The sequence below is a fragment of the Brachyhypopomus gauderio genome, unplaced genomic scaffold (assembly GCF_052324685.1).
Source record: "Brachyhypopomus gauderio isolate BG-103 unplaced genomic scaffold, BGAUD_0.2 sc130, whole genome shotgun sequence".
NCBI lineage: Eukaryota > Metazoa > Chordata > Actinopteri > Gymnotiformes > Hypopomidae > Brachyhypopomus > Brachyhypopomus gauderio.
In genome coordinates, this window is record NW_027506951.1 from 1 (window position 1) to 20,244 (window position 20,244).

The 20,244-nt window shown below is 42.0% G+C and overlaps 20 non-coding genes across 20 annotated transcripts; all 20 read right to left on the bottom strand.

Moving 5' to 3' along the window:
- Positions 1 to 435: 435 nt before the first annotated feature.
- trnal-uaa (transfer RNA leucine (anticodon UAA)) lies at positions 436 to 517 on the bottom strand. The gene is given in 2 exon segments: positions 436 to 470; positions 480 to 517. It is a non-coding gene; the product is annotated as a tRNA-Leu (tRNA).
- Positions 518 to 1,217: 700 nt separating this feature from the next.
- trnal-uaa (transfer RNA leucine (anticodon UAA)) lies at positions 1,218 to 1,299 on the bottom strand. Its single transcript has one exon. It is a non-coding gene; the product is annotated as a tRNA-Leu (tRNA).
- Positions 1,300 to 1,989: 690 nt separating this feature from the next.
- trnal-uaa (transfer RNA leucine (anticodon UAA)) lies at positions 1,990 to 2,071 on the bottom strand. The gene has a single exon. It is a non-coding gene; the product is annotated as a tRNA-Leu (tRNA).
- Positions 2,072 to 3,553: 1,482 nt separating this feature from the next.
- On the bottom strand, positions 3,554 to 3,635 carry trnal-uaa (transfer RNA leucine (anticodon UAA)). Its single transcript has one exon. It is a non-coding gene; the product is annotated as a tRNA-Leu (tRNA).
- A 687-nt stretch (positions 3,636 to 4,322) lies between these two features.
- trnal-uaa (transfer RNA leucine (anticodon UAA)) lies at positions 4,323 to 4,404 on the bottom strand. Its single transcript has one exon. It is a non-coding gene; the product is annotated as a tRNA-Leu (tRNA).
- Positions 4,405 to 5,104: 700 nt separating this feature from the next.
- Positions 5,105 to 5,186, bottom strand: trnal-uaa (transfer RNA leucine (anticodon UAA)). Its single transcript has one exon. It is a non-coding gene; the product is annotated as a tRNA-Leu (tRNA).
- Positions 5,187 to 5,873: 687 nt separating this feature from the next.
- Positions 5,874 to 5,955, bottom strand: trnal-uaa (transfer RNA leucine (anticodon UAA)). The gene has a single exon. It is a non-coding gene; the product is annotated as a tRNA-Leu (tRNA).
- Positions 5,956 to 6,645: 690 nt separating this feature from the next.
- trnal-uaa (transfer RNA leucine (anticodon UAA)) lies at positions 6,646 to 6,727 on the bottom strand. Its single transcript has one exon. It is a non-coding gene; the product is annotated as a tRNA-Leu (tRNA).
- Positions 6,728 to 7,427: 700 nt separating this feature from the next.
- On the bottom strand, positions 7,428 to 7,509 carry trnal-uaa (transfer RNA leucine (anticodon UAA)). Its single transcript has one exon. It is a non-coding gene; the product is annotated as a tRNA-Leu (tRNA).
- Positions 7,510 to 8,196: 687 nt separating this feature from the next.
- trnal-uaa (transfer RNA leucine (anticodon UAA)) lies at positions 8,197 to 8,278 on the bottom strand. The gene has a single exon. It is a non-coding gene; the product is annotated as a tRNA-Leu (tRNA).
- A 690-nt stretch (positions 8,279 to 8,968) lies between these two features.
- On the bottom strand, positions 8,969 to 9,050 carry trnal-uaa (transfer RNA leucine (anticodon UAA)). Its single transcript has one exon. It is a non-coding gene; the product is annotated as a tRNA-Leu (tRNA).
- Positions 9,051 to 9,750: 700 nt separating this feature from the next.
- On the bottom strand, positions 9,751 to 9,832 carry trnal-uaa (transfer RNA leucine (anticodon UAA)). The gene is given in 2 exon segments: positions 9,751 to 9,785; positions 9,795 to 9,832. It is a non-coding gene; the product is annotated as a tRNA-Leu (tRNA).
- Positions 9,833 to 11,301: 1,469 nt separating this feature from the next.
- Positions 11,302 to 11,383, bottom strand: trnal-uaa (transfer RNA leucine (anticodon UAA)). Its single transcript has one exon. It is a non-coding gene; the product is annotated as a tRNA-Leu (tRNA).
- Positions 11,384 to 12,070: 687 nt separating this feature from the next.
- trnal-uaa (transfer RNA leucine (anticodon UAA)) lies at positions 12,071 to 12,152 on the bottom strand. Its single transcript has one exon. It is a non-coding gene; the product is annotated as a tRNA-Leu (tRNA).
- A 690-nt stretch (positions 12,153 to 12,842) lies between these two features.
- Positions 12,843 to 12,924, bottom strand: trnal-uaa (transfer RNA leucine (anticodon UAA)). The gene has a single exon. It is a non-coding gene; the product is annotated as a tRNA-Leu (tRNA).
- A 700-nt stretch (positions 12,925 to 13,624) lies between these two features.
- trnal-uaa (transfer RNA leucine (anticodon UAA)) lies at positions 13,625 to 13,706 on the bottom strand. Its single transcript is given in 2 exon segments — positions 13,625 to 13,659; positions 13,669 to 13,706. It is a non-coding gene; the product is annotated as a tRNA-Leu (tRNA).
- A 1,469-nt stretch (positions 13,707 to 15,175) lies between these two features.
- trnal-uaa (transfer RNA leucine (anticodon UAA)) lies at positions 15,176 to 15,257 on the bottom strand. The gene has a single exon. It is a non-coding gene; the product is annotated as a tRNA-Leu (tRNA).
- Positions 15,258 to 16,739: 1,482 nt separating this feature from the next.
- trnal-uag (transfer RNA leucine (anticodon UAG)) lies at positions 16,740 to 16,821 on the bottom strand. The gene has a single exon. It is a non-coding gene; the product is annotated as a tRNA-Leu (tRNA).
- Positions 16,822 to 17,521: 700 nt separating this feature from the next.
- Positions 17,522 to 17,603, bottom strand: trnal-uaa (transfer RNA leucine (anticodon UAA)). Its single transcript has one exon. It is a non-coding gene; the product is annotated as a tRNA-Leu (tRNA).
- Positions 17,604 to 19,072: 1,469 nt separating this feature from the next.
- On the bottom strand, positions 19,073 to 19,154 carry trnal-uaa (transfer RNA leucine (anticodon UAA)). Its single transcript has one exon. It is a non-coding gene; the product is annotated as a tRNA-Leu (tRNA).
- Between the last annotated feature and the right edge of the window lie 1,090 nt (positions 19,155 to 20,244).

Consider the following 20,244-nt stretch of genomic DNA (forward strand, 5'->3'; position numbering starts at 1 on the left):
ATGTTCCAATTTCAGCATGGGTTTATTGGTGTGCTATGAAATCTCACAGCTTAGACTCAGAGTACATGACAATCTGGTAGTGTACTTAGCATACTTGTATCAAGTCGTTTTCTTGGAGGGACACAGCACCGTTCCCATTTTGACATACCAGCTTGAACTCCTTGGATAATTAAAAGGCCCATCTTGAGTGGATTGCTGCTGCTTATGTGTCATTAATGACTTGCATATCATTTAGCTATATGAAATATTAAGCAACAAAAATATGAACAGCAAGTTAAAACCCCTGCAGATGGCATTTAAAGGGACTTGGAAAGGATGACGATGATGGATGAGTTGCTGCTTCTTCTTTCTTTTCGCTACTCGTTTTCTTCTTTTCACATAGACAAGTGATTTGGCAGGGGCACAACTGACCGTGAGTGTTTGTAAAACTCCACTTGGTAGCGGTGGGATTTGAACCCACGCCTCCGAAAAGAATGGAGCTTAAATCCAGCGCCTTAGACCACTCGGCCACGCTACCTCTATAAAGAAGTCTTTGCCGACTTTTTCACGAAAGAAGGTGAATTTATGTTGAATTGGAAGAGGCAAGAATCATCATTTCCAGTCTGATAAAAGCAGCTTCCTCTTCAACCTCGCCTCAGCACACAGTCACATACAACACTTTGCAAAAGGCATCCTGGCAGGATATGTCACTACTTGATCTTCTTTCTTCTCCTGCCATTCTGAATAAGTAGATGAACGCTTACGTTTTATCGTCCGGCCTTTTAACACCCTGCACATTACAAATGTTCCAATTTCAGCATGGGTTTATTGGTGTGCTATGAATTCTCACAGCTTAGACTCAGAGTACATGACAATCTGGTAGTGTACATAGCATATTTGTATCAAGTCGTTTTCTTGGAGGGACACAGCACCGTTCCCATTTTGACATACCAGCTTGAACTCCTTGGATAATTAAAAGGCCCATCTTGAGTGGATTGCTGCTGCTTATGTGTCATTAATGACTTGCATATCATTTAGCTATATGAAATATTAAGCAACAAAAATATGAACAGCAAGTTAAAACCCCTGCAGATGGCATTTAAAGGGACTTGGAAAGGATGACGATGATGGATGAGTTGCTGCTTCTTCTTTCTTTTCGCTACTCGTTTTCTTCTTTTCACATAGACAAGTGATTTGGCAGGGGCACAACTGACCGTGAGTGTTTTTAAAACTCCACTTGGTAGCGGTGGGATTTGAACCCACGCCTCCGAAGAGAATGGAGCTTAAATCCAGCGCCTTAGACCACTCGGCCACGCTACCTCTATGAAGAAGTCTTTGCCGACTTTTTCACGAAAGAAGGTGAATTTATGTTGAATTGGAAGAGGCAAGAATCATCATTTCCAGTCTGATAAAAGCAGCTTCCTCTTCAACCTCGCCTCAGCACACAGTCACATACAACACTTTGCAAAAGGCATCCTGGCAGGATATGTCACTACTTGATCTTCTTTCTTCTCCTGCCATTCTGAATAAGTAGATGAACGCTTACGTTTTATCGTCCGGCCTTTTAACACCCTGCACATTACAAATGTTCCAATTTCAGCATGGGTTTATTGGTGTGCTATGAATTCTCACAGCTTAGACTCAGAGTACATGACAATCTGGTAGTGTACATAGCATATTTGTATCAAGTCGTTTTCTTGGAGGGACACAGCACCGTTTCCATTTTGACATACTAGCTTGAACTCCTTGGATAATTAAAAGGCCCATCTTGAGTGGATTGCTGCTGCTTATGTGTCATTAATGACTTGCATATCATTTAGCTATATGAAATATTAAGCAACAAAAATATGAACAGCAAGTTAAAACCCCTGCAGATGGCATTTAAAGGGACTTGGAAAGGATGACTTGCTGCTTCTTCTTCTTTCTTTTCGCTACTCGTTTTCTTCTTTTCACATAGACAAGTGATTTGGCAGGGGCACAACTGACCGTGAGTGTTTGTAAAACTCCACTTGGTAGCGGTGGGATTTGAACCCACGCCTCCGAAGAGAATGGAGCTTAAATCCAGCGCCTTAGACCACTCGGCCACGCTACCTCTATGAAGATGTCTTTGCCGACTTTTTCACGAAAGAAGGTGAATTTATGTGTAATTGGAAGAGGCAAGAATCATCATTTCCAGTCTGATAAAAGCAGCTTCCTCTTCAACCTCGCCTCAGCACACAGTCACATACAACACTCTGCAAAAGGCATCCTGGCAGGATATGTCACTACTTGATCTTCTTTCTTCTCCTGCCATTCTGAATAAGTAGATGAACGCTTACGTTTTATCGTCCGGCCTTTTAACACCCTGCACATTACAAATGTTCCAATTTCAGCATGGGTTTATTGGTGTGCTATGAATTCTCACAGCTTAGACTCAGAGTACATGACAATCTGGTAGTGTACATAGCATATTTGTATCAAGTCGTTTTCTTGGAGGGACACAGCACCGTTCCCATTTTGACATACCAGTTTGAACTCCTTGGATAATTAAAAGGCCCATCTTGAGTGGATTGCTGCTGCTTATGTGTCATTAATGACTTGCATATCATTTAGCTATATGAAATATTAAGCAACAAAAATATGAACAGCAAGTTAAAACCGCTGCAGATGGCATTTAAAGGGACTTGGAAAGGATGACGATGATGGATGAGTTGCTGCTTCTTCTTTCTTTTCGCTACTCGTTTTCTTCTTTTCACATAGACAAGTGATTTGGCAGGGGCACAACTGACCGTGAGTGTTTGTAAAACTCCACTTGGTAGCGGTGGGATTTGAACCCACGCCTCCGACGAGAATGGAGCTTAAATGCAGCGCCTTAGACAACTCGGCCACGCTACCTCTATGAAGAAGTCTTTGCCGACTTTTTCACGAAAGAAGGTGAATTTATGTTGAATTGGAAGAGGCAAGAATCATCATTTCCAGTCTGATAAAAGCAGCTTCCTCTTCAACGTCGCCTTAGCACACAGTCACATACAACACTTTGCAAAAGGCATCCTGGCAGGATATGTCACTACTTGATCTTCTTTCTTCTCCTGCCATTCAGAATAAGTAGATGAACGCTTACGTTTTATCGTCCGGCCTTTTAACACCCTGCACATTACAAATGTTCCAATTTCAGCATGGGTTTATTGGTGTGCTATGAATTCTCACAGCTTAGACTCAGAGTACATGACAATCTGGTAGTGTACATAGCATATTTGTATCAAGTCGTTTTCTTGGAGGGACACAGCACCGTTCCCATTTTGACATACCAGCTTGAACTCCTTGGATAATTAAAAGGCCCATCTTGAGTGGATTGCTGCTGCTTATGTGTCATTAATGACTTGCATATCATTTAGCTATATGAAATATTAAGCAACAAAAATATGAACAGCAAGTTAAAACCGCTGCAGATGGCATTTAAAGGGACTTGGAAAGGATGACGATGATGGAGGAGTTGCTGCTTCTTCTTTCTTTTCGCTACTTGTTTTCTTCTTTTCACATAGACAAGTGATTTGGCAGGGGCACAACTGACCGTGAGTGTTTGTAAAACTCCACTTGGTAGCGGTGGGATTTGAACCCACACCTCCGAAGAGAATGGAGCTTAAATCCAGCGCCTTAGACCACTCGGCCACGCTACCTCTATAAAGAAGTCTTTGCCGACTTTTTCACGAAAGAAGGTGAATTTATGTTGAATTGGAAGAGGCAAGAATCATCATTTCCAGTCTGATAAAAGCAGCTTCCTCTTCAACCTCGCCTCAGCACACAGTCACATACAACACTTTGCAAAAGGCATCCTGGCAGGATATGTCACTACTTGATCTTCTTTCTTCTCCTGCCATTCTGAATAAGTAGATGAACGCTTACGTTTTATCGTCCGGCCTTTTAACACCCTGCACATTACAAATGTTCCAATTTCAGCATGGGTTTATTGGTGTGCTATGAATTCTCACAGCTTAGACTCAGAGTACATGACAATCTGGTAGTGTACATAGCATATTTGTATCAAGTCGTTTTCTTGGAGGGACACAGCACCGTTCCCATTTTGACATACCTGCTTGAACTCCTTGGATAATTAAAAGGGCCATCTTGAGTGGATTGCTGCTGCTTATGTGTCATTAATGACTTGCATATCATTTAGCTATATGAAATATTAAGCAACAAAAATATGAACAGCAAGTTAAAACCCCTGCAGATGGCATTTAAAGGGACTTGGAAAGGATGACTTGCTGCTTCTTCTTTCTTTTCGCTACTCGTTTTCTTCTTTTCACATAGACAAGTGATTTGGCAGGGGCACAACTGACCGTGAGTGTTTGTAAAACTCCACTTGGTAGCGGTGGGATTTGAACCCACGCCTCCGAAGAGAATGGAGCTTAAATCCAGCGCCTTAGACCACTCGGCCACGCTACCTCTATGAAGAAGTCTTTGCCGACTTTTTCACGAAAGAAGGTGAATTTATGTGTAATTGGAAGAGGCAAGAATCATCATTTCCAGTCTGATAAAAGCAGCTTCCTCTTCAACCTCGCCTCAGCACACAGTCACATACAACACTTTGCAAAAGGCATCCTGGCAGGATATGTCACTACTTGATCTTCTTTCTTCTCCTGCCATTCTGAATAAGTAGATGAACGCTTACGTTTTATCGTCCGGCCTTTTAACACCCTGCACATTACAAATGTTCCAATTTCAGCATGGGTTTATTGGTGTGCTATGAAATCTCACAGCTTAGACTCAGAGTACATGACAATCTGGTAGTGTACTTAGCATACTTGTATCAAGTCGTTTTCTTGGAGGGACACAGCACCGTTCCCATTTTGACATACCAGCTTGAACTCCTTGGATAATTAAAAGGCCCATCTTGAGTGGATTGCTGCTGCTTATGTGTCATTAATGACTTGCATATCATTTAGCTATATGAAATATTAAGCAACAAAAATATGAACAGCAAGTTAAAACCGCTGCAGATGGCATTTAAAGGGACTTGGAAAGGATGACGATGATGGATGAGTTGCTGCTTCTTCTTTCTTTTCGCTACTCGTTTTCTTCTTTTCACATAGACAAGTGATTTGGCAGGGGCACAACTGACCGTGAGTGTTTGTAAAACTCCACTTGGTAGCGGTGGGATTTGAACCCACGCCTCCGAAGAGAATGGAGCTTAAATCCAGCGCCTTAGACCACTCGGCCACGCTACCTCTATAAAGAAGTCTTTGCCGACTTTTTCACGAAAGAAGGTGAATTTATGTTGAATTGGAAGAGGCAAGAATCATCATTTCCAGTCTGATAAAAGCAGCTTCCTCTTCAACCTCGCCTCAGCACACAGTCACATACAACACTTTGCAAAAGGCATCCTGGCAGGATATGTCACTACTTGATCTTCTTTCTTCTCCTGCCATTCTGAATAAGTAGATGAACGCTTACGTTTTATCGTCCGGCCTTTTAACACCCTGCACATTACAAATGTTCCAATTTCAGCATGGGTTTATTGGTGTGCTATGAATTCTCACAGCTTAGACTCAGAGTACATGACAATCTGGTAGTGTACATAGCATATTTGTATCAAGTCGTTTTCTTGGAGGGACACAGCACCGTTCCCATTTTGACATACCTGCTTGAACTCCTTGGATAATTAAAAGGGCCATCTTGAGTGGATTGCTGCTGCTTATGTGTCATTAATGACTTGCATATCATTTAGCTATATGAAATATTAAGCAACAAAAATATGAACAGCAAGTTAAAACCCCTGCAGATGGCATTTAAAGGGACTTGGAAAGGATGACTTGCTGCTTCTTCTTTCTTTTCACTACTCGTTTTCTTCTTTTCACATAGACAAGTGATTTGGCAGGGGCACAACTGACCGTGAGTGTTTGTAAAACTCCACTTGGTAGCGGTGGGATTTGAACCCACGCCTCCGAAGAGAATGGAGCTTAAATCCAGCGCCTTAGACCACTCGGCCACGCTACCTCTATGAAGAAGTCTTTGCCGACTTTTTCACGAAAGAAGGTGAATTTATGTTGAATTGGAAGAGGCAAGAATCATCATTTCCAGTCTGATAAAAGCAGCTTCCTCTTCAACCTCGCCTCAGCACACAGTCACATACAACACTTTGCAAAAGGCATCCTGGCAGGATATGTCACTACTTGATCTTCTTTCTTCTCCTGCCATTCTGAATAAGTAGATGAACGCTTACGTTTTATCGTCCGGCCTTTTAACACCCTGCACATTACAAATGTTCAAATTTCAGCATGGGTTTATTGGTGTGCTATGAATTCTCACAGCTTAGACTCAGAGTACATGACAATCTGGTAGTGTACATAGCATATTTGTATCAAGTCGTTTTCTTGGAGGGACACAGCACCGTTCCCATTTTGACATACTAGCTTGAACTCCTTGGATAATTAAAAGGCCCATCTTGAGTGGATTGCTGCTGCTTATGTGTCATTAATGACTTGCATATCATTTAGCTATATGAAATATTAAGCAACAAAAATATGAACAGCAAGTTAAAACCCCTGCAGATGGCATTTAAAGGGACTTGGAAAGGATGACTTGCTGCTTCTTCTTCTTTCTTTTCGCTACTCGTTTTCTTCTTTTCACATAGACAAGTGATTTGGCAGGGGCACAACTGACCGTGAGTGTTTGTAAAACTCCACTTGGTAGCGGTGGGATTTGAACCCACGCCTCCGAAGAGAATGGAGCTTAAATCCAGCGCCTTAGACCACTCGGCCACGCTACCTCTATGAAGAAGTCTTTGCCGACTTTTTCACGAAAGAAGGTGAATTTATGTGTAATTGGAAGAGGCAAGAATCATCATTTCCAGTCTGATAAAAGCAGCTTCCTCTTCAACCTCGCCTCAGCACACAGTCACATACAACACTTTGCAAAAGGCATCCTGGCAGGATATGTCACTACTTGATCTTCTTTCTTCTCCTGCCATTCTGAATAAGTAGATGAACGCTTACGTTTTATCGTCCGGCCTTTTAACACCCTGCACATTACAAATGTTCCAATTTCAGCATGGGTTTATTGGTGTGCTATGAAATCTCACAGCTTAGACTCAGAGTACATGACAATCTGGTAGTGTACTTAGCATACTTGTATCAAGTCGTTTTCTTGGAGGGACACAGCACCGTTCCCATTTTGACATACCAGCTTGAACTCCTTGGATAATTAAAAGGCCCATCTTGAGTGGATTGCTGCTGCTTATGTGTCATTAATGACTTGCATATCATTTAGCTATATGAAATATTAAGCAACAAAAATATGAACAGCAAGTTAAAACCGCTGCAGATGGCATTTAAAGGGACTTGGAAAGGATGACGATGATGGATGAGTTGCTGCTTCTTCTTTCTTTTCGCTACTCGTTTTCTTCTTTTCACATAGACAAGTGATTTGGCAGGGGCACAACTGACCGTGAGTGTTTGTAAAACTCCACTTGGTAGCGGTGGGATTTGAACCCACGCCTCCGAAGAGAATGGAGCTTAAATCCAGCGCCTTAGACCACTCGGCCACGCTACCTCTATAAAGAAGTCTTTGCCGACTTTTTCACGAAAGAAGGTGAATTTATGTTGAATTGGAAGAGGCAAGAATCATCATTTCCAGTCTGATAAAAGCAGCTTCCTCTTCAACCTCGCCTCAGCACACAGTCACATACAACACTTTGCAAAAGGCATCCTGGCAGGATATGTCACTACTTGATCTTCTTTCTTCTCCTGCCATTCTGAATAAGTAGATGAACGCTTACGTTTTATCGTCCGGCCTTTTAACACCCTGCACATTACAAATGTTCCAATTTCAGCATGGGTTTATTGGTGTGCTATGAATTCTCACAGCTTAGACTCAGAGTACATGACAATCTGGTAGTGTACATAGCATATTTGTATCAAGTCGTTTTCTTGGAGGGACACAGCACCGTTCCCATTTTGACATACCTGCTTGAACTCCTTGGATAATTAAAAGGGCCATCTTGAGTGGATTGCTGCTGCTTATGTGTCATTAATGACTTGCATATCATTTAGCTATATGAAATATTAAGCAACAAAAATATGAACAGCAAGTTAAAACCCCTGCAGATGGCATTTAAAGGGACTTGGAAAGGATGACTTGCTGCTTCTTCTTTCTTTTCACTACTCGTTTTCTTCTTTTCACATAGACAAGTGATTTGGCAGGGGCACAACTGACCGTGAGTGTTTGTAAAACTCCACTTGGTAGCGGTGGGATTTGAACCCACGCCTCCGAAGAGAATGGAGCTTAAATCCAGCGCCTTAGACCACTCGGCCACGCTACCTCTATGAAGAAGTCTTTGCCGACTTTTTCACGAAAGAAGGTGAATTTATGTTGAATTGGAAGAGGCAAGAATCATCATTTCCAGTCTGATAAAAGCAGCTTCCTCTTCAACCTCGCCTCAGCACACAGTCACATACAACACTTTGCAAAAGGCATCCTGGCAGGATATGTCACTACTTGATCTTCTTTCTTCTCCTGCCATTCTGAATAAGTAGATGAACGCTTACGTTTTATCGTCCGGCCTTTTAACACCCTGCACATTACAAATGTTCAAATTTCAGCATGGGTTTATTGGTGTGCTATGAATTCTCACAGCTTAGACTCAGAGTACATGACAATCTGGTAGTGTACATAGCATATTTGTATCAAGTCGTTTTCTTGGAGGGACACAGCACCGTTCCCATTTTGACATACTAGCTTGAACTCCTTGGATAATTAAAAGGCCCATCTTGAGTGGATTGCTGCTGCTTATGTGTCATTAATGACTTGCATATCATTTAGCTATATGAAATATTAAGCAACAAAAATATGAACAGCAAGTTAAAACCCCTGCAGATGGCATTTAAAGGGACTTGGAAAGGATGACTTGCTGCTTCTTCTTCTTTCTTTTCGCTACTCGTTTTCTTCTTTTCACATAGACAAGTGATTTGGCAGGGGCACAACTGACCGTGAGTGTTTGTAAAACTCCACTTGGTAGCGGTGGGATTTGAACCCACGCCTCCGAAGAGAATGGAGCTTAAATCCAGCGCCTTAGACCACTCGGCCACGCTACCTCTATGAAGAAGTCTTTGCCGACTTTTTCACGAAAGAAGGTGAATTTATGTGTAATTGGAAGAGGCAAGAATCATCATTTCCAGTCTGATAAAAGCAGCTTCCTCTTCAACCTCGCCTCAGCACACAGTCACATACAACACTCTGCAAAAGGCATCCTGGCAGGATATGTCACTACTTGATCTTCTTTCTTCTCCTGCCATTCTGAATAAGTAGATGAACGCTTACGTTTTATCGTCCGGCCTTTTAACACCCTGCACATTACAAATGTTCCAATTTCAGCATGGGTTTATTGGTGTGCTATGAATTCTCACAGCTTAGACTCAGAGTACATGACAATCTGGTAGTGTACTTAGCATACTTGTATCAAGTCGTTTTCTTGGAGGGACACAGCACCGTTCCCATTTTGACATACCAGCTTGAACTCCTTGGATAATTAAAAGGCCCATCTTGAGTGGATTGCTGCTGCTTATGTGTCATTAATGACTTGCATATCATTTAGCTATATGAAATATTAAGCAACAAAAATATGAACAGCAAGTTAAAACCCCTGCAGATGGCATTTAAAGGGACTTGGAAAGGATGACGATGATGGATGAGTTGCTGCTTCTTCTTTCTTTTCGCTACTCGTTTTCTTCTTTTCACATAGACAAGTGATTTGGCAGGGGCACAACTGACCGTGAGTGTTTGTAAAACTCCACTTGGTAGCGGTGGGATTTGAACCCACGCCTCTGAAGAGAATGAAGCTTAAATCCAGCGCCTTAGACCACTCGGCCACGCTACCTCTATAAAGAAGTCTTTGCCGACTTTTTCACGAAAGAAGGTGAATTTATGTTGAATTGGAAGAGGCAAGAATCATCATTTCCAGTCTGATAAAAGCAGCTTCCTCTTCAACCTCGCCTCAGCACACAGTCACATACAACACTTTGCAAAAGGCATCCTGGCAGGATATGTCACTACTTGATCTTCTTTCTTCTCCTGCCATTCTGAATAAGTAGACGAACGCTTACGTTTTATCGTCCGGCCTTTTAACACCCTGCACATTACAAATGTTCCAATTTCAGCATGGGTTTATTGGTGTGCTATGAATTCTCACAGCTTAGACTCAGAGTACATGACAATCTTGTAGTGTACATAGCATATTTGTATCAAGTCGTTTTCTTGGAGGGACACAGCACCGTTCCCATTTTGACATACCAGTTTGAACTCCTTGGATAATTAAAAGGCCCATCTTGAGTGGATTGCTGCTGCTTATGTGTCATTAATGACTTGCATATCATTTAGCTATATGAAATATTAAGCAACAAAAATATGAACAGCAAGTTAAAACCGCTGCAGATGGCATTTAAAGGGACTTGGAAAGGATGACGATGATGGATGAGTTGCTGCTTCTTCTTTCTTTTCGCTACTCGTTTTCTTCTTTTCACATAGACAAGTGATTTGGCAGGGGCACAACTGACCGTGAGTGTTTGTAAAACTCCACTTGGTAGCGGTGGGATTTGAACCCACGCCTCCGACGAGAATGGAGCTTAAATGCAGCGCCTTAGACCACACGGCCACGCTACCTCTATGAAGAAGTCTTTGCCGACTTTTTCACGAAAGAAGGTGAATTTATGTTGAATTGGAAGAGGCAAGATTCATCATTTCCAGTCTGATAAAAGCAGCTTCCTCTTCAACCTCGCCTTAGCACACAGTCACATACAACACTTTGCAAAAGGCATCCTGGTAGGATATGTAACTACTTGATCTTCTTTCTTCTCCTGCCATTCTGAATAAGTAGATGAACGCTTACGTTTTATCGTCCGGCCTTTTAACACCCTACACATTACAAATGTTCCAATTTCAGCATGGGTTTATTGGTGTGCTATGAATTCTCACAGCTTAGACTCAGAGTACATGACAATCTGGTAGTGTACATAGCATATTTGTATCAAGTCGTTTTCTTGGAGGGACACAGCACCGTTCCCATTTTGACATACCTGCTTGAACTCCTTGGATAATTAAAAGGGCCATCTTGAGTGGATTGCTGCTGCTTATGTGTCATAAATGACTTGCATATCATTTAGCTATATGAAATATTAAGCAACAAAAATATGAACAGCAAGTTAAAACCCCTGCAGATGGCATTTAAAGGGACTTGGAAAGGATGACTTGCTGCTTCTTCTTTCTTTTCGCTACTCGTTTTCTTCTTTTCACATAGACAAGTGATTTGGCAGGGGCACAACTGACCGTGAGTGTTTGTAAAACTCCACTTGGTAGCGGTGGGATTTGAACCCACGCCTCCGAAGAGAATGGAGCTTAAATCCAGCGCCTTAGACCACTCGGCCACGCTACCTCTATAAAGAAGTCTTTGCCGACTTTTTCACGAAAGAAGGTGAATTTATGTTGAATTGGAAGAGGCAAGAATCATCATTTCCAGTCTGATAAAAGCAGCTTCCTCTTCAACCTCGCCTCAGCACACAGTCACATACAACACTTTGCAAAAGGCATCCTGGCAGGATATGTCACTACTTGATCTTCTTTCTTCTCCTGCCATTCTGAATAAGTAGATGAACGCTTACGTTTTATCGTCCGGCCTTTTAACACCCTGCACATTACAAATGTTCCAATTTCAGCATGGGTTTATTGGTGTGCTATGAATTCTCACAGCTTAGACTCAGAGTACATGACAATCTGGTAGTGTACATAGCATATTTGTATCAAGTCGTTTTCTTGGAGGGACACAGCACCGTTCCCATTTTGACATACCTGCTTGAACTCCTTGGATAATTAAAAGGGCCATCTTGAGTGGATTGCTGCTGCTTATGTGTCATTAATGACTTGCATATCATTTAGCTATATGAAATATTAAGCAACAAAAATATGAACAGCAAGTTAAAACCCCTGCAGATGGCATTTAAAGGGACTTGGAAAGGATGACTTGCTGCTTCTTCTTTCTTTTCACTACTCGTTTTCTTCTTTTCACATAGACAAGTGATTTGGCAGGGGCACAACTGACCGTGAGTGTTTGTAAAACTCCACTTGGTAGCGGTGGGATTTGAACCCACGCCTCCGAAGAGAATGGAGCTTAAATCCAGCGCCTTAGACCACTCGGCCACGCTACCTCTATGAAGAAGTCTTTGCCGACTTTTTCACGAAAGAAGGTGAATTTATGTTGAATTGGAAGAGGCAAGAATCATCATTTCCAGTCTGATAAAAGCAGCTTCCTCTTCAACCTCGCCTCAGCACACAGTCACATACAACACTTTGCAAAAGGCATCCTGGCAGGATATGTCACTACTTGATCTTCTTTCTTCTCCTGCCATTCTGAATAAGTAGATGAACGCTTACGTTTTATCGTCCGGCCTTTTAACACCCTGCACATTACAAATGTTCAAATTTCAGCATGGGTTTATTGGTGTGCTATGAATTCTCACAGCTTAGACTCAGAGTACATGACAATCTGGTAGTGTACATAGCATATTTGTATCAAGTCGTTTTCTTGGAGGGACACAGCACCGTTCCCATTTTGACATACTAGCTTGAACTCCTTGGATAATTAAAAGGCCCATCTTGAGTGGATTGCTGCTGCTTATGTGTCATTAATGACTTGCATATCATTTAGCTATATGAAATATTAAGCAACAAAAATATGAACAGCAAGTTAAAACCCCTGCAGATGGCATTTAAAGGGACTTGGAAAGGATGACTTGCTGCTTCTTCTTCTTTCTTTTCGCTACTCGTTTTCTTCTTTTCACATAGACAAGTGATTTGGCAGGGGCACAACTGACCGTGAGTGTTTGTAAAACTCCACTTGGTAGCGGTGGGATTTGAACCCACGCCTCCGAAGAGAATGGAGCTTAAATCCAGCGCCTTAGACCACTCGGCCACGCTACCTCTATGAAGAAGTCTTTGCCGACTTTTTCACGAAAGAAGGTGAATTTATGTGTAATTGGAAGAGGCAAGAATCATCATTTCCAGTCTGATAAAAGCAGCTTCCTCTTCAACCTCGCCTCAGCACACAGTCACATACAACACTCTGCAAAAGGCATCCTGGCAGGATATGTCACTACTTGATCTTCTTTCTTCTCCTGCCATTCTGAATAAGTAGATGAACGCTTACGTTTTATCGTCCGGCCTTTTAACACCCTGCACATTACAAATGTTCCAATTTCAGCATGGGTTTATTGGTGTGCTATGAATTCTCACAGCTTAGACTCAGAGTACATGACAATCTGGTAGTGTACTTAGCATACTTGTATCAAGTCGTTTTCTTGGAGGGACACAGCACCGTTCCCATTTTGACATACCAGCTTGAACTCCTTGGATAATTAAAAGGCCCATCTTGAGTGGATTGCTGCTGCTTATGTGTCATTAATGACTTGCATATCATTTAGCTATATGAAATATTAAGCAACAAAAATATGAACAGCAAGTTAAAACCCCTGCAGATGGCATTTAAAGGGACTTGGAAAGGATGACGATGATGGATGAGTTGCTGCTTCTTCTTTCTTTTCGCTACTCGTTTTCTTCTTTTCACATAGACAAGTGATTTGGCAGGGGCACAACTGACCGTGAGTGTTTGTAAAACTCCACTTGGTAGCGGTGGGATTTGAACCCACGCCTCTGAAGAGAATGGAGCTTAAATCCAGCGCCTTAGACCACTCGGCCACGCTACCTCTATAAAGAAGTCTTTGCCGACTTTTTCACGAAAGAAGGTGAATTTATGTTGAATTGGAAGAGGCAAGAATCATCATTTCCAGTCTGATAAAAGCAGCTTCCTCTTCAACCTCGCCTCAGCACACAGTCACATACAACACTTTGCAAAAGGCATCCTGGCAGGATATGTCACTACTTGATCTTCTTTCTTCTCCTGCCATTCTGAATAAGTAGACGAACGCTTACGTTTTATCGTCCGGCCTTTTAACACCCTGCACATTACAAATGTTCCAATTTCAGCATGGGTTTATTGGTGTGCTATGAATTCTCACAGCTTAGACTCAGAGTACATGACAATCTTGTAGTGTACATAGCATATTTGTATCAAGTCGTTTTCTTGGAGGGACACAGCACCGTTCCCATTTTGACATACCAGTTTGAACTCCTTGGATAATTAAAAGGCCCATCTTGAGTGGATTGCTGCTGCTTATGTGTCATTAATGACTTGCATATCATTTAGCTATATGAAATATTAAGCAACAAAAATATGAACAGCAAGTTAAAACCGCTGCAGATGGCATTTAAAGGGACTTGGAAAGGATGACGATGATGGATGAGTTGCTGCTTCTTCTTTCTTTTCGCTACTCGTTTTCTTCTTTTCACATAGACAAGTGATTTGGCAGGGGCACAACTGACCGTGAGTGTTTGTAAAACTCCACTTGGTAGCGGTGGGATTTGAACCCACGCCTCCGACGAGAATGGAGCTTAAATGCAGCGCCTTAGACCACACGGCCACGCTACCTCTATGAAGAAGTCTTTGCCGACTTTTTCACGAAAGAAGGTGAATTTATGTTGAATTGGAAGAGGCAAGATTCATCATTTCCAGTCTGATAAAAGCAGCTTCCTCTTCAACCTCGCCTTAGCACACAGTCACATACAACACTTTGCAAAAGGCATCCTGGTAGGATATGTAACTACTTGATCTTCTTTCTTCTCCTGCCATTCTGAATAAGTAGATGAACGCTTACGTTTTATCGTCCGGCCTTTTAACACCCTACACATTACAAATGTTCCAATTTCAGCATGGGTTTATTGGTGTGCTATGAATTCTCACAGCTTAGACTCAGAGTACATGACAATCTGGTAGTGTACATAGCATATTTGTATCAAGTCGTTTTCTTGGAGGGACACAGCACCGTTCCCATTTTGACATACCTGCTTGAACTCCTTGGATAATTAAAAGGGCCATCTTGAGTGGATTGCTGCTGCTTATGTGTCATAAATGACTTGCATATCATTTAGCTATATGAAATATTAAGCAACAAAAATATGAACAGCAAGTTAAAACCCCTGCAGATGGCATTTAAAGGGACTTGGAAAGGATGACTTGCTGCTTCTTCTTTCTTTTCGCTACTCGTTTTCTTCTTTTCACATAGACAAGTGATTTGGCAGGGGCACAACTGACCGTGAGTGTTTGTAAAACTCCACTTGGTAGCGGTGGGATTTGAACCCACGCCTCCGAAGAGAATGGAGCTTAAATCCAGCGCCTTAGACCACTCGGCCACGCTACCTCTATAAAGAAGTCTTTGCCGACTTTTTCACGAAAGAAGGTGAATTTATGTTGAATTGGAAGAGGCAAGAATCATCATTTCCAGTCTGATAAAAGCAGCTTCCTCTTCAACCTCGCCTCAGCACACAGTCACATACAACACTTTGCAAAAGGCATCCTGGCAGGATATGTCACTACTTGATCTTCTTTCTTCTCCTGCCATTCTGAATAAGTAGACGAACGCTTACGTTTTATCGTCCGGCCTTTTAACACCCTGCACATTACAAATGTTCCAATTTCAGCATGGGTTTATTGGTGTGCTATGAATTCTCACAGCTTAGACTCAGAGTACATGACAATCTTGTAGTGTACATAGCATATTTGTATCAAGTCGTTTTCTTGGAGGGACACAGCACCGTTCCCATTTTGACATACCAGTTTGAACTCCTTGGATAATTAAAAGGCCCATCTTGAGTGGATTGCTGCTGCTTATGTGTCATTAATGACTTGCATATCATTTAGCTATATGAAATATTAAGCAACAAAAATATGAACAGCAAGTTAAAACCGCTGCAGATGGCATTTAAAGGGACTTGGAAAGGATGACGATGATGGATGAGTTGCTGCTTCTTCTTTCTTTTCGCTACTCGTTTTCTTCTTTTCACATAGACAAGTGATTTGGCAGGGGCACAACTGACCGTGAGTGTTTGTAAAACTCCACTTGGTAGCGGTGGGATTTGAACCCACGCCTCCGACGAGAATGGAGCTTAAATGCAGCGCCTTAGACAACTCGGCCACGCTACCTCTATGAAGAAGTCTTTGCCGACTTTTTCACGAAAGAAGGTGAATTTATGTTGAATTGGAAGAGGCAAGAATCATCATTTCCAGTCTGATAAAAGCAGCTTCCTCTTCAACGTCGCCTTAGCACACAGTCACATACAACACTTTGCAAAAGGCATCCTGGCAGGATATGTCACTACTTGATCTTCTTTCTTCTCCTGCCATTCAGAATAAGTAGATGAACGCTTACGTTTTATCGTCCGGCCTTTTAACACCCTGCACATTACAAATGTTCCAATTTCAGCATGGGTTTATTGGTGTGCTATGAATTCTCACAGCTTAGACTCAGAGTACATGACAATCTGGTAGTGTACATAGCATATTTGTATCAAGTCGTTTTCTTGGAGGGACACAGCACCGTTCCCATTTTGACATACCTGCTTGAACTCCTTGGATAATTAAAAGGGCCATCTTGAGTGGATTGCTGCTGCTTATGTGTCATAAATGACTTGCATATCATTTAGCTATATGAAATATTAAGCAACAAAAATATGAACAGCAAGTTAAAACCGCTGCAGATGGCATTTAAAGGGACTTGGAAAGGATGACGATGATGGATGAGTTGCTGCTTCTTCTTTCTTTTCGCTACTTGTTTTCTTCTTTTCACATAGACAAGTGATTTGGCAGGGGCACAACTGACCGTGAGTGTTTGTAAAACTCCACTTGGTAGCGGTGGGATTTGAACCCACGCCTCCGAAGAGAATGGAGCCTAAATCCAGCGCCTTAGACCACTCGGCCACGCTACCTCTATAAAGAAGTCTTTGCCGACTTTTTCACGAAAGAAGGTGAATTTATGTTGAATTGGAAGAGGCAAGAATCATCATTTCCAGTCTGATAAAAGCAGCTTCCTCTTCAACCTCGCCTCAGCACACAGTCACATACAACACTTTGCAAAAGGCATCCTGGCAGGATATGTCACTACTTGATCTTCTTTCTTCTCCTGCCATTCTGAATAAGTAGATGAACGCTTACGTTTTATCGTCCGGCCTTTTAACACCCTGCACATTACAAATGTTCCAATTTCAGCATGGGTTTATTGGTGTGCTATGAATTCTCACAGCTTAGACTCAGAGTACATGACAATCTGGTAGTGTACATAGCATATTTGTATCAAGTCGTTTTCTTGGAGGGACACAGCACCGTTCCCATTTTGACATACCAGCTTGAACTCCTTGGATAATTAAAAGGCCCATCTTGAGTGGATTGCTGCTGCTTATGTGTCATTAATGACTTGCATATCATTTAGCTATATGAAATATTAAGCAACAAAAATATGAACAGCAAGTTAAAACCGCTGCAGATGGCATTTAAAGGGACTTGGAAAGGATGACGATGATGGAGGAGTTGCTGCTTCTTCTTTCTTTTCGCTACTTGTTTTCTTCTTTTCACATAGACAAGTGATTTGGCAGGGGCACAACTGACCGTGAGTGTTTGTAAAACTCCACTTGGTAGCGGTGGGATTTGAACCCACACCTCCGAAGAGAATGGAGCTTAAATCCAGCGCCTTAGACCACTCGGCCACGCTACCTCTATAAAGAAGTCTTTGCCGACTTTTTCACGAAAGAAGGTGAATTTATGTTGAATTGGAAGAGGCAAGAATCATCATTTCCAGTCTGATAAAAGCAGCTTCCTCTTCAACCTCGCCTCAGCACACAGTCACATACAACACTTTGCAAAAGGCATCCTGGCAGGATATGTCACTACTTGATCTTCTTTCTTCTCCTGCCATTCTGAATAAGTAGACGAACGCTTACGTTTTATCGTCCGGCCTTTTAACACCCTGCACATTACAAATGTTCCAATTTCAGCATGGGTTTATTGGTGTGCTATGAATTCTCACAGCTTAGACTCAGAGTACATGACAATCTTGTAGTGTACATAGCATATTTGTATCAAGTCGTTTTCTTGGAGGGACACAGCACCGTTCCCATTTTGACATACCAGTTTGAACTCCTTGGATAATTAAAAGGCCCATCTTGAGTGGATTGCTGCTGCTTATGTGTCATTAATGACTTGCATATCATTTAGCTATATGAAATATTAAGCAACAAAAATATGAACAGCAAGTTAAAACCGCTGCAGATGGCATTTAAAGGGACTTGGAAAGGATGACGATGATGGATGAGTTGCTGCTTCTTCTTTCTTTTCGCTACTCGTTTTCTTCTTTTCACATAGACAAGTGATTTGGCAGGGGCACAACTGACCGTGAGTGTTTGTAAAACTCCACTTGGTAGCGGTGGGATTTGAACCCACGCCTCCGACGAGAATGGAGCTTAAATGCAGCGCCTTAGACCACACGGCCACGCTACCTCTATGAAGAAGTCTTTGCCGACTTTTTCACGAAAGAAGGTGAATTTATGTTGAATTGGAAGAGGCAAGATTCATCATTTCCAGTCTGATAAAAGCAGCTTCCTCTTCAACCTCGCCTTAGCACACAGTCACATACAACACTTTGCAAAAGGCATCCTGGTAGGATATGTAACTACTTGATCTTCTTTCTTCTCCTGCCATTCTGAATAAGTAGATGAACGCTTACGTTTTATCGTCCGGCCTTTTAACACCCTACACATTACAAATGTTCCAATTTCAGCATGGGTTTATTGGTGTGCTATGAATTCTCACAGCTTAGACTCAGAGTACATGACAATCTGGTAGTGTACATAGCATATTTGTATCAAGTCGTTTTCTTGGAGGGACACAGCACCGTTCCCATTTTGACATACCTGCTTGAACTCCTTGGATAATTAAAAGGGCCATCTTGAGTGGATTGCTGCTGCTTATGTGTCATAAATGACTTGCATATCATTTAGCTATATGAAATATTAAGCAACAAAAATATGAACAGCAAGTTAAAACCCCTGCAGATGGCATTTAAAGGGACTTGGAAAGGATGACTTGCTGCTTCTTCTTTCTTTTCGCTACTCGTTTTCTTCTTTTCACATAGACAAGTGATTTGGCAGGGGCACAACTGACCGTGAGTGTTTGTAAAACTCCACTTGGTAGCGGTGGGATTTGAACCCACGCCTCCGAAGAGAATGGAGCTTAAATCCAGCGCCTTAGACCACTCGGCCACGCTACCTCTATAAAGAAGTCTTTGCCGACTTTTTCACGAAAGAAGGTGAATTTATGTTGAATTGGAAGAGGCAAGAATCATCATTTCCAGTCTGATAAAAGCAGCTTCCTCTTCAACCTCGCCTCAGCACACAGTCACATACAACACTTTGCAAAAGGCATCCTGGCAGGATATGTCACTACTTGATCTTCTTTCTTCTCCTGCCATTCTGAATAAGTAGACGAACGCTTACGTTTTATCGTCCGGCCTTTTAACACCCTGCACATTACAAATGTTCCAATTTCAGCATGGGTTTATTGGTGTGCTATGAATTCTCACAGCTTAGACTCAGAGTACATGACAATCTTGTAGTGTACATAGCATATTTGTATCAAGTCGTTTTCTTGGAGGGACACAGCACCGTTCCCATTTTGACATACCAGTTTGAACTCCTTGGATAATTAAAAGGCCCATCTTGAGTGGATTGCTGCTGCTTATGTGTCATTAATGACTTGCATATCATTTAGCTATATGAAATATTAAGCAACAAAAATATGAACAGCAAGTTAAAACCGCTGCAGATGGCATTTAAAGGGACTTGGAAAGGATGACGATGATGGATGAGTTGCTGCTTCTTCTTTCTTTTCGCTACTCGTTTTCTTCTTTTCACATAGACAAGTGATTTGGCAGGGGCACAACTGACCGTGAGTGTTTGTAAAACTCCACTTGGTAGCGGTGGGATTTGAACCCACGCCTCCGACGAGAATGGAGCTTAAATGCAGCGCCTTAGACAACTCGGCCACGCTACCTCTATGAAGAAGTCTTTGCCGACTTTTTCACGAAAGAAGGTGAATTTATGTTGAATTGGAAGAGGCAAGAATCATCATTTCCAGTCTGATAAAAGCAGCTTCCTCTTCAACGTCGCCTTAGCACACAGTCACATACAACACTTTGCAAAAGGCATCCTGGCAGGATATGTCACTACTTGATCTTCTTTCTTCTCCTGCCATTCAGAATAAGTAGATGAACGCTTACGTTTTATCGTCCGGCCTTTTAACACCCTGCACATTACAAATGTTCCAATTTCAGCATGGGTTTATTGGTGTGCTATGAATTC